The following is a 13,095-nucleotide window of genomic DNA, read 5'->3' as shown; positions in this document are numbered from 1 at the left end:
TAACTGCATGCGTTAAAATTGGTCACGACAAATCTATGGCACCCTCTAATGTTTATGTTCTGCCTTTCAAAAGCTAGAAATTTTCCAGTTGATAAAAAGATATTCACCGATGAAGATCATATGGTCATTGAGGTGACAAACAGAGTTAAGGAAAATAATGGAACGACGTCAGATGCTAATTCTGGCAGTGTTAGCCTGCCACAAGGTCAGCAGCAAGCAGGACCATGTGCAGTGTAAGATAAGCCCACTCAAACATCTTTGCCTACAGGATTTTCTCCAGAAGTAATTCGAGGATATCCAAAAGCTGAAAACAGAAAGATCAGCAATAGGCCTAAACGCAAGAAAGAACGAAGTTTAATTGCAACTGATACACCAGAGAAATATTTGTTGAAAGCTGCAAAACAATCCATCAAAAAGGTCAAACGGAAGCTTTATGAGCAGGAATCTGAGAAAGAGGACAGTGAAGTTCAGTACGAAGAGAGCGATGCCAAGCTGGATGAGTTTGATGAATCCGAAAACAACTTTGAGGATTTGGACAAATCTACAGAAACAGATGATTTTGTTCTGACCAAGTTTGAACTGAAAAACAAAATGTATGTTTACTATGTGGGGAAAGTATTAAAACCGAAGGATGATGCAGGCGACTATCAGGTGTCATTTTTGAGAAAGAGTGAAAAAATAGGTGGAAAGTTATTTTTTCCTCAGGTAAGGGATGAGGTATCTGTTCCAGCAAACAATATAGTGAATGTGCTGCCAAAATCTACTGAACAGGGGTTGACAAAGAGATAAAAATCATACTTCAAATTTGGAATTCACATCCAGTCCATTGAAGTCCGTTAATTTCAAATTTGTATGCGTCGTTGAATGCCTGTATGCTTAGTTATGTAATTTATAAGAGTATTCTATGCGAAGATTACATTAAATTCTGAAGTAAGTCTCTAATTAAGTTCTTCTAATGAAACTCTGTAGACTGGTTCGTGGTACCCCAAGGGTGGGGCAGAATGAACCATTTACCTAATTTTATTTAAAGACATGCAGCTTAGGAACTACTATTCATAGTATATTCATATAATGGCATTTCATACTTGAATGATTGAATTTCAAAAGGGGAAAAACCGCAGATCTGTATTAAAATTACTGGATGAGTAGCAGAGAAAATATTGTTTCCGGTTCAATGTGCCCTACTCTCCCCCACATTGACCATTGTTTGTTGTGATGTGCTTTGTGTCTTCTGTTGGCACTCATCTCCGATAGATATGATTACTGCTGCGTACCGTGTTCTTTTATAATTTGCTCTACGTCGCACCGACACAGATAGGTCTTATGGCGACGCTGGGATAGGAAACGGCTAGGAGTGTGAGGGAAGCGGCCTTGGCCTTAATTAAGGTACAGACGTAGTATTTGCCTGGTGTGAAAATGGGAATCCACGGAATATCTTCAGGGCTGCTGACAGTGGGGTTCGAATTCACTATCTCCCGGATGCAAGCTCACAGCTGCGCGCCCCTAACCGCACGGCCAATTCGCTCGGTCGTACTGAGTGTAACAGCCTGCATGAATATTGGCGGGAAGTAGCTGGGGAGTAGCTCTTCTTTAGCATGCCATTCCTCTGGTTCCTAAATTTTCTGATACTACTGGTATGTAACACACTGGTTCATCATAGCATTCGAGCTATTCGATCCCAACTCTGAGGCACTGACTGGAATGAGCAGTGTGCATATTTAACAGAATAATGGCAGAGGCGTGTTCACGGCTGTCTGCAGCCTGGTCATTCCAGTTCTGAAACTTTGGACTGTAAAATCGTCACCGTAGTACTGTTCGTTAAAAGTGAGAAAATCGACAGTTTTTCATTTGATCGAGTATTTTATATGAAAGCATTGCTTTCAATCGGTACATTCCTACTTATGTTTTTGTAATGACGTATTGCAACCTTTCCAAGGCATCAGTACATGAACCAGTTACCCTTGTTCATAAATATGACGTTAGAATGGAGCACCATCGGTGAGCTTCGAACTCAGCCCGGTTTGTCGAAGTCTCACCCTCCCCTACTAGAATAATTCGCTAGCCGAGTCGGTATCGCATTTTCGGGTCTGTGGACTGTCCGATGGGGCGGTAAGTCCTTTAGTAATAGTCTCTATAGTAGAGGGAAAAGTTAATTATGAGAGGAATACCATTTCATTACTAATGAGAAGAGAGACAATATCTTGTATAATAAAAATTTTACTTATACTAGTGAAACACATTATTTACATGGGTATGCCATACAAACACCTTACATATAGTGACTTGGGTAATCTTGACGTTTAAATGTTCGGTAGTCCTTTCTACACTTCATTATACGTTTAAATATTCCAACTTAAGAAGGCGCCTCCTCTTGGGTTATTTACACTATCTCAGATTTAGAGAGGCGTTTTCTCTCTAATTATTTCACTTTACATTTACACTAATCACTTTGCACACAAATCTATTCAACATAGGCATATCCAGCTGTAATTCTGTTTGTTTGTCGAGAATTAATATATTCAATTTGCATCAAATTATGATATAAGTTTGCTAGTATCGTATGAACTGAGATAAGCAATTTACACTCCCAATCCTTTGAAAGTCGCGTTACAACACTACTTTAAGTTAAACGTTGCCAAATATGCAGTATGATAAACACGCTCATTTCATTAGGATTTTTATCACCACATACATCAGGACATTATTTACACAACGATGTTACCTATGGACAAGCATTTAGCGACTTCAATACCAGACATCATAAACAAAGTATTATAGCACTACCTGCAACAAATGGACAAGAATATATACACTTCACATACACATAATGGGCCGCAGGTGGTTTTATTCACCTGCCGCTTGTGACAGGAGGCTTTACTGTCTCCTGCAATGAACTCAGGACCTTCTGAGACGGGTATATCTGACCTGGAATTCCCTATACGCTGTGGATAATTAAAGAAATAAATTGGAGGGATCCTTCATTTAATGCTCATTTGGAATCTCTGCGACGTTGGCTCTATTTAAATTAGCACACATAATCTTTGTATCGAAAGGAAAAGAAACTCGCCACTTGTATCTGTTCTATTTCACTGAAGAAACGCCTTCACTCCCCCGTTTAAAGGGGCTCATAAAACTCCCGCTGGGTGCTACCCGTGCCACACTTTCAAAGAGCGGTCCACTAGCCTTCTCGGGCAATGACTTCACGGCAAATAATCTATTCACTTCTTTCAATACTGGCCATAAATGGCATCACACAAATCACGGCCCTATATCCGGCCTAATCAACATATTCACATCGCGATATGCACCTCGTGTGTCTTAATGACAGATTCCAAGGGAACTTCACATTTCATTTCACAATATATATTATGGCTACAGCCTGTTCAGCCATTTCATTTCCTCTCGGTACATCGACCACGATGCAGATCTAATGATGATCTCCTGTCACCAGGGTCCAAATTAACTTGCACATTCGCGAACTAATTAGCGATGTAAGATATATACCCCAATCTCATGCTCCATTCGTTGTTCCAGCAGTTTTAATTTCTAGTAAGGAGGATTTCCTAAGAGCTTGTGAAGTACAAAAAAAAAATCAGTTACTGAGATATCTCTGAGGACTCCTATTGGCTGTAAAAAGATGATAACTGGAGTCGCTTACGTAGAATATTTAGGCCCTTTTACTTGACGGTACTTCACACTTAATTAATCTGAGGTCCTTAAACTTACGTCATGCATTATCAACCCTTGTAAAAAAAATGGAAGTAAAATATGGTCGTTCCCAAACCATGAAGAAGTATTCCATAAAAGACCCAAATAAAAATGAAATTATAATTATTATCCCTCTGAAATGGCGTGCTTGCAGTTTACGTTATATCTAGGTGAAAAATTTACATATTTACAATGGGACACGACCTTCAAAGATATAAATACTTGGAAATGTACTCAGCCTTCTGGATACCACGTTCACAGCTTTACAGGAGGGCACTCCATGGATTTAGAGTGCTTGCATCACGTCATCGGCGATGTGAAGACCCATGATGACCTCCTGGCAGGTCATACACATGACAGCGACGTTCCAGACGTTCTCGGCTACCAGGCGAAATTCCGGCAAACAGCTAGATGACTCGTTCACTCCGGTACACAGGCAAAATTCTGGCATTCAACTGGGCGTCGGCGTTCACTTCGGCGTTCTCGTAGACATGTAAATGAGGGGAAATTATCTCAAGTGAATGCGTTAGTCTATTACACACCACAATTTGAATATATGATTGGATCTGCTCAATAGCACGAGCATTCCAACCCAATGCCGGTATTGTCTCTGTAGCCCGACACTGCTCCCTCCTCATGTACCTATTCTTTTATAAACAGCATACAGCTATTCTAGGTCCTGAATAAAGAATGTCACTGGTTAGGCTACTACTGGATTAAATTTTCTCGTCTCACACGACCACACTTCAAGCATATTCTATCTCGCCTAGTCATGCGTAAGTCAGGCTCTGAACTGCATTATCGATTTATAGACGTGACACTACCCTTAATTATGCCGACACTGAGCCGTTCACGCACTTTCTTTGTATCTCTCAATTATGTCGAGACACACACACACACAACTCCACGCACTGAGTTACCAGGCTATTGTGGTTAATTGAGCCGTATTAGTATCGGCACATAAGAGGCTCGACGCACGACCTCTTCGACACACGGACAGCAGTCATTTCGGTTTCGTGCTGCTCCCACTATATTAATTAGCGACACACTGTACTCGCAAAAAAAACTTAGTTAAATTGTGGGTATTTTCGCAGATGTTCACAGGGTTTAATGAATCGGCATAACACTGCTCAAATTACAAGATTATTTCTTCACAAACGACTCATACACAAACCACGACGAAATACTACCGTACTGGCGTCACATTGAGAATGCACTGGATGGTGTCTCCTTCTCAGCTCATGAATATATAGGCGCGCTACGCTAGAGACCCGAATGCTGAGGGTGGGGGAAAAAATGCAATCCTTTCTCACACATTGATCCGTTAATACGCAACGTACAGTGACGAACGGGGTATCGAAATGTAGCTCCTGTATTCCCATCTCCACTGAGTGACTGTTATTAAAATAACTTCGTAGGTTTTGAAGCAATCTTAAAAGCGTCCTTTAGTCTCTGGCGGTGAATGATGACGAGCACAGGGGATTCCTTGTGTTCCTTGGCACGGTTAGAGTCCAACATCTGTTAGTCATTAAGACGCGCCCTTGTTTACAGCGCAGTTACTGCCCTGTCAGTTAAGTAGAGTACTTCTTGGTCTCATAATTATGCGTAACATTCCCTGATTCAAATGAATGTTTGCGCTTAATTATCCATTGGGTATTTTGCGATTTATAAAAATTAACAGAAATAAAACAGTTGAATGCGTTAAGTTGGCAGTGGTGAATAAGCGAGGAAAACAGGGTATAATGTTAGTTTTCACGTTGGACCTACTCTCTGGGCTCAGCTAGTGACCTAGATTCTTTGTCACGTGATAACGCGTATCGTTTCGTCTCGCTCGCGGTGGGAGTGAGAGAGCTTCGAGTACAAGCGCTCTTGCACCGCCTTGCTGCTAATTACCAGCAACTAGAGCTGGGTCGCGCGACTCTGGATATTGCAACTCGAGTCCTGGAGCGGGCAGAAAAATTCTAACTTGGGCAGTTTTTATCGTAGAATGACGCGGAAAACGGCATATTTCATCTCCTGGATATCATGACATACCATAGGTGACGTTGTGAACGGTCACAGTATGTTGACTTCAGTTATAAAAAAACACAAACACATTCTTTCTGTGAATCCCGTAGCGTAGCACGGGTACCTCAACTAGTCTTTCACTACAATCGTTAGTTACTTTGTACAATTTCTTATTTTGGTTTTGATCTCTGTTCTCCAGTATTCTCCTATTATTGTCTGTCGTTTTAACTTTCATTAGTAGGGAATCGTCATTTTAATATTTCATCTCGTGTATCTATATTTCTCTCCAGTCTCCTCCTCTTACCCTTCACTAACACATTATTACCTTTCTGTTCTTGGATAGATTAGTTTCTATCATCAGGGAAGAACTGAATGTTTGATTGATTGTGTATTCGGATCAGGGAAAAGTACGGGAATAATACCGATCAAAGTAAGCACAGTATCGAGCAAGAAGGCACAAATATTTTGTAGATTATTAAAAATTAAAAGGTTCAAAAGTACGGATCAAGAAAGAACTCGATCAAGAGGATTGGAAAAATATGAAAACGCTGCGTTTTGATTTACTAAAACCGCGTTAGTCGGGACTAGAAGCTCATATCCACGGAAAAAGGCTGGTGGTAGCGTGCGACACGTGGAGTAAGCAGTGGTCGCTGGACCAGCAACGCGAGATGGATCGAAGAACTCATGTAGCAGGTATGAGCAAGGTCGGTCCATCATCCAAATTTTAGCCCCCTCCTCCCGCCGGGAGGAAGAGTTTGGTTAGTTTTGCTGGTACCGGTGCGAGTAAACGCTCCTCACCCAGCTATTTAGTGAAATGTAGTATGAGGGAAAATATAGAGTTGATTGATTGTCTTAGTGAATATTTGAAGCTGAGAGAAGAATAATTAGTGAATAATAGATTTACGGTCATTGGTCACCCATCCAATGGGTGACCACGTCCAATGTTGCTTAACTGTGGCATAATGAATTTTATAATTGAAAAGTTTTTAATGGCAGTTGAAGAGGACACGTATGATTATTCCTTTAGTGTATGGCTGAGGCAGTAATTAAAGTTTCAGATACGCGGTCGTGTTCGATGGTCACCCATCGAGACACTAACCACGCCCGGAATTTGCCTTTAATGTGGTAACGGGCATTTATCTGGTAATTACGCAGGGACTACACATTCTGGAAAGTGTTGCGTTTACATTTAATGTGAGTGTGCAGATGTAATTTTGAAAAACAGCATTATTAAAGGGAAACGGCATGTTGGCGCACCTCGCCTGGTATGATGAAGGTCGGGTTACGGACAGAGAACATGGCACAGCTGACGCAGCAGCAGCAGCAGGAGCAGCATGAGCTGTTCAAGGCGAAATCAGAGTCCACGACGATCCAACGACGAACTTGTGATATCTCCAATACAGACAAGCAGCACAGGGTGAAGAAGTAGTTCCAAGGAGTGATATCAGCTCAGGAAATAAAGAAAAATTAAAAGATATGCCAGAGTTTAAGGAAATTTGGGATGAAAACGTCATGACGAGTACCCACTGAGGAAAACAGTGGTGTGGAAGAAGGAATCATTCGTTCCCAAAGCGGATCTATCATTCAATTAGAAAATCAAGGATTACGAGGAACAGAATTGCGAGTTCAGCAGATATACCCGCAAATTATTAACTAGACTGGATGGCGGGCGTGATAAGTATAGGGGGTATACTGAGCAAACTGCGAAATGATGATGTGAGGGATTTAATGCGGAATAATTAGATTTTGAGGATGATTGACACATGGATGCCTCTAGGATATAAATTACAAATACCGGGATATAAATCTTGGAGCAAACCGAAACAAAGAAGTGGTCTGAACGGGCGCAAAGCTGGAGGGATATCAGTGTTTATAAAGTATGAAATACTAGTGGACCCGTGCGCTGTTCCACAGCATTCCTTATAAATAGGTCAGATAACTCTTGATATGCCCGTCGTAGTCATATAGTTTTTCCTGCCATTTCAATAATTTTATGAACATTTAATATCGATAGTATAGTTTATGCATTTTCCAAAAATAAAAAAAATTGTTTATTTTTAAAGATTCCAAATACCAATTTTAACATCTGTAACATCTTCAGTTGTACGATCCTGCCCGTATGTGTGTCTTACCCTATAGTTTTCTTTCCTAAACAGTAAGTCATAATATGTTTACCGTATCGATTGGGAACGAACTTTCACTTAAACGGCATTCAGAGTATCACAGTTCATCTCAGCTACACCAAATACTATGAATTCGTCACTAATATCGTCATTTTCGGACTTTTAAGTTTCACCCCCTTCCTTTAGTGGTGCTAGGGGTTTCTTGCCCCTACAGTAATTTTTCCAGATAAAAGCAGAGATAAGTTTTAAGGAACACATCATAATTTTCACATACTGTTGGGTAAGCAACCCGCTGATCGGAATTGTCTTGCGGTTTGCTTATCTTCCCCTATTTTATTTTTCCCCCTTAGTGATTTTTGATGATTTTGTGAAGAAATAAACCAGATCAAATTAAAGAAGGAATAATTAGTAGTAGTAGTAGTAGTAGTAGTAGTAGTATTTATTCATTCATCATGTCGTTTACATATTTACAGGACTCTGTTTTATATATACACTGACTGACAGAGCAAATGCAACACCAAGAAGAAGTGGTCAGAACTTTATGCCAATTGCAGGGTAGACTGACGTCACTGAGGTATGCTCATGATGTGAAATGCGCCGCTGTGCTGCGCACGTAGCGAACGATAAATGGGACACGGCGTTGGCGGATGGCCCACTTCGTACCGTGATTTCTCAGCCGACAGTCATTGTAGAACGTGTTGTCGTGTGCAACAGGACACGTGTATAGCTAAGAATGCCAGGCCGCCGTCAACGGAGGCATTTCCAGCAGACAGACGACTTTACGGGGGGTATGGTGATCGGGCTGAGAAGGGCAGGTTGGTCGCCTCGTCAAATCGTAGCCGATACCCATAGGGATGTGTCCACGGTGCAGCGCCTGTGGCGAAGATGGTTGGCGCAGGGACATGTGGCACGTGCGAGGGGTCCAGGCGCAGCCCGAGTGACGTCAGCACGCGAGGATCGGCGCATCCGCCGCTAAGCGGTGGCAGCCCCGCACGCCACGTCAACCGCCATTCTTCAGCATGTGCAAGACATCCTGGCAGTTCCAATATCGACCAGAAAAATTTCCCGTCGATTGGTTGAAGGAGGCCTGCACTCCCGGCGTCCGCTCAGAAGACTACCATTGACTCCACAGCATAGACGTGCACGCCTGGCATGGTGCCGGGCTAGAGCGACTTGGGTGAGGGAATGGCGGAACGTCGTGTTCTCCGATGAGTCACGCTTCTGTTCTGTCAGTGATAGTCACCGCAGACGAGTGTGGCGTCGGCGTGGAGAAAGGTCAAATCCGGCAGTAACTGTGGAGCGCCCTACCGCTAGACAACGCGGCATCATGGTTTGGGGCGCTATTGCGTATGATTCCACGTCACCTCTAGTGCGTATTCAAGGCACTTTAAATGCCCACCGCTACGTGTAGCATGTGCTGCGGCCGGTGGCACTCTCGTACCTTCAGGGGCTGCCCAATGCTCTGTTTCAGCAGGATAATGCCCGCCCACACACTGCTCGCATCTCCCAACAGGCTCTACGAGGTGTACAGATGCTTCCGTGGCCAGCGTACTCTCCGGATCTCTCACCAATCGAACACGTGTGGGATCTCATTGGACGCCGTTTGCAAACTCTGCCCCAGCCTCGTACGGACGACCAACTGTGGCAAATGGTTGACAGAGAATGGAGAACCATCCCTCAGGACACCATCCGCACTCTTATTGACTCTGTACCTCGACGTGTTTCTGCGTGCATCGCCGCTCGCGGTGGCCCTACATCCTACTGAGTCGATGCCGTGCGCATTGTGTAACCTGCATATCGGTTTGAAATAAACATCAATTATTCGTCCGTGCCGTCTCTGTTTTTTCCCCAACTTTCATCCCTTTCGAACCACTCCTTCTTGGTGTTGCATTTGCTCTGTCAGTCAGTGTACATAACTCTTCTAATAACATTCTAGCTTGAGAAATATTATCTTGTAACTAAACCACATATATTACAGTAGTAGTAGTATTATTATTAACATATTAATACTTAAAATAAATTGAACTTGCAACTCTCTCTTGCACACATTAAATTATTATTATTATTATTATTATTATTATTATTATTATTATTATTATTATTATTATTATTATTATTATTATTATTATTATTATTATACAAAATCACACCAACCTCAACAGAGTCGAGTAGATATCAGTAAAATACCACGTAAGGTGAAACCTTGTGTGTGGTAATTTAGAATATTAATTGCATAGAGAGAAATATATTTTAAATGATGCCTGAAATACGAGTACGGGTATGAGTGAATTACGGATATGATCAACAGCACATGGTGGAGCATTGAATAGAAACTGGATATGGTGACGTGATATTCTCATTTAGTTATTTCTTCCATAACAGTTTTATTATCCCTGACAAAGGATTTAAGACACTTCAGACTCATTTTCTGACCTAATGAAGTAGTTTGTAAAGAACCGGGAAGGACATTAAAGAATTTTGGAATAAAGTACAAGAAATTGCGCTTTGTTATGCTAAGTTTGTGTTTGTATAACATACAACGGTGGTACATCTTACTGCGTGTTGAATATTCATGTTTAATGTTCTCAATTATATTTTTGTTTTTGTTAATATATTTGTATATTTCAAGTGCATAGAGCTGTCTTACATTAAATATATTTGCTTCAGCATATAATTGACTACTTGGATATAATCTTCCTTTCTGGTATGTTATTCGTAATATAAGGTTTTGAACAACCTGTGTTTTATTGATTACATTTTTGTAGGCTCCTCCCCATGCCAAAATTCCGTAGCTAAGAATAGACTGAACTAAGGCGTAATAGACCTCTCTTAATAATTCCATACTGGATATGTATTTTAAATTATTAAATATATAAATAGTTCTTCTGATTTTCTTTCTTAAATCGGTAATGTGACTTTTCCATTTCATGTTCGAATCAATTAATAATCCCAAATACTTAACATTACTTACTTTATAAATTCTGTAGCAGTTACAATTAAATTTACAGTTGATGTTGTGTACAATTAATTCATTAAAATCGTTTTGTGTATCTGTTACAGAAAAATTCATAAATTTTGTCTTTTTAACGTTTAGAAATAATTCATTATTATCTAACAATGCTTTAACTTTAAGCAGTGCTCGAGTTGCTCTCTGTCTGACGAGATTCCAGCTATCACCCTCAACATAAATGACTGTATTATCTGCATATGTTACAATGTGCGTATGTTCGACATTTGCTATTGTTTTCTCTAGATCATTAATAAATAGAATAAACAATAAAGGACCTAATACTGTGCCTTGTGGGACACCCTTTATTATCCTCATCGGTGTGCTTAGATGTTGATTAATTTTGACATACTGTACTCGATCTGTCAAGTAACTCTCAAGCAAATCCAGCACATTACCCCTAAAGCCGTATTTTTCCAATTTCTGGAGGAGTAAGCGGTGTGACACACTATCGAATGCCTTTTCAAGGTCGAGAAATATCCCTGTGGAGAGCAGAGAAGAATTAAGATTTTCGTATATTCTCTTTGTTAAGGCGGATATGGCATCAGTCGTTCCGAGATTTTTAATGAATCCAAACTGTCTGGGCGAAAGTATTTGGTGTTTTTCTAAAAATTGGTCAATATTGTTCTTTAAGCATTTCTCGAATATTTTTGATATTGTTGTAGTTATCGAAATGGGTCTGTAATTTCTAATGACATAAATATTTCCAGACTTATGAAGAGGTTTTACTATTGTTGTTTTAAGCTGTTTTGGAAAGTAACCTAAGGTGAAGGAATCATTGATAATATTCAGCAACGGCTCCTTTAATGACTCTATATTTTCTTTAATAATTCGAGCCGAAATATTGTCTATTCCTACAACTTTGTTTTCATGTACTTCACTCAAACATCTCTTAAGATCGTATTCTGTTACCGGTGCAAGGAAGCAAGTATGAGGGTTGCGAGCAATATTTAATGTGGAGTCGGAAATCTGTCTGTGATGCTTTGCTTTCTCAGTGGTTTCGTTAATGAAATAATTGTTAAATTTATTAGAAATATTAATGTCATCTTTCCAGATTTCCCCTTTATATCTGATTTCCTTGATCTCTTCTTTTCTAACTGACCTTTGTGTTATTTCATTGACTATGCCCCAGACCTTACCCCGGTTATTTGAATTGCGATTGATCAGGTTCCTATAGTACTCAGTTTTCGTTTTCATAATTAGATCATTTAGTTTGTTCCTATATTTCTTGTACTGTTATTTAATTTCCAAGTTATCCTTATTTTTTAAATATTGTTCATAAAGTCGGTCTCTTGTGTGAATAGATTTTACCAAACCGTAAGAAATCCATTCTGTTCTTTTGACTTCCTTTGATTTCAATTTAACAGTGGACAGGCTCATGCAGCTTTTAATTGTATTCACGAATTTATCAAGTTTGATATCTAAATCACTGCTGTTTAAGATGTCTCCCCAATTTATTTTACTTAAATGATTTTTAAGCTCAAAATGATCGATTTTAAAACAGTTACGTCGAAAATTTGGTGTATTATTAGGGACCGAGGTATTTTGAATGTTGAGACTTACTATTATAGGATAATGATCTGAAATTTTACTTTGAGAGATGATAGACAGAATGTCGTCATTTCTCAACCTACTTTTAATCAAAGCATGATCAATACAGGATTTACTTGTACCAGATACTCTAGTAGGATTGTTTATTAAGGACTGAAAATTACTTTCTTGTACCATGTTGAGATATTCGTCACAGTCGTGTTCATTTAAAAGGTCTATATTTGTGTCCCCTATTACCAGTTCGGTTTCAACATGGCATCTATCTTGGATATAATGATCTAACGCACTGAGAAACCGCTGTTTGTGATATTCATGTGACCGATATACTCCTGTAATAGCTACTTTCTTGTTGTCATAGTTAATTACTACTCTGAGAAATTTAAAGTCGTCATACTCAATAATTTCCATTTCGTGCTCCAAACCATTTTTTACCATTAATACAACACCATCACACTTGTTAACTGAACCCTCATTGTAATAAGATTTATACAAGGCATGGTTACTTATATTAACATTACTCAGTGACCAACTTTCTGTTAAAATTACGACATCAAACCTGTGATCATATGCTTTCAAAACAACGTCTAAAATGTTCTTATTTTTCCTTATGCTTCTAATATTAGTATGAAAAATTTCTAATATACTTTTCCCTTCCGCATGCTTCTGCAATCTACTCGTGCAATCTTTGATGCCCCTTCT

Source organism: Anabrus simplex, chromosome 1 (genome assembly GCF_040414725.1).
Source record: "Anabrus simplex isolate iqAnaSimp1 chromosome 1, ASM4041472v1, whole genome shotgun sequence".
Lineage (NCBI taxonomy): Eukaryota > Metazoa > Arthropoda > Insecta > Orthoptera > Tettigoniidae > Anabrus > Anabrus simplex.
The sequence above is the reverse complement of the archived record's forward strand: the minus strand, read 5'-3'. Positions refer to the sequence as shown.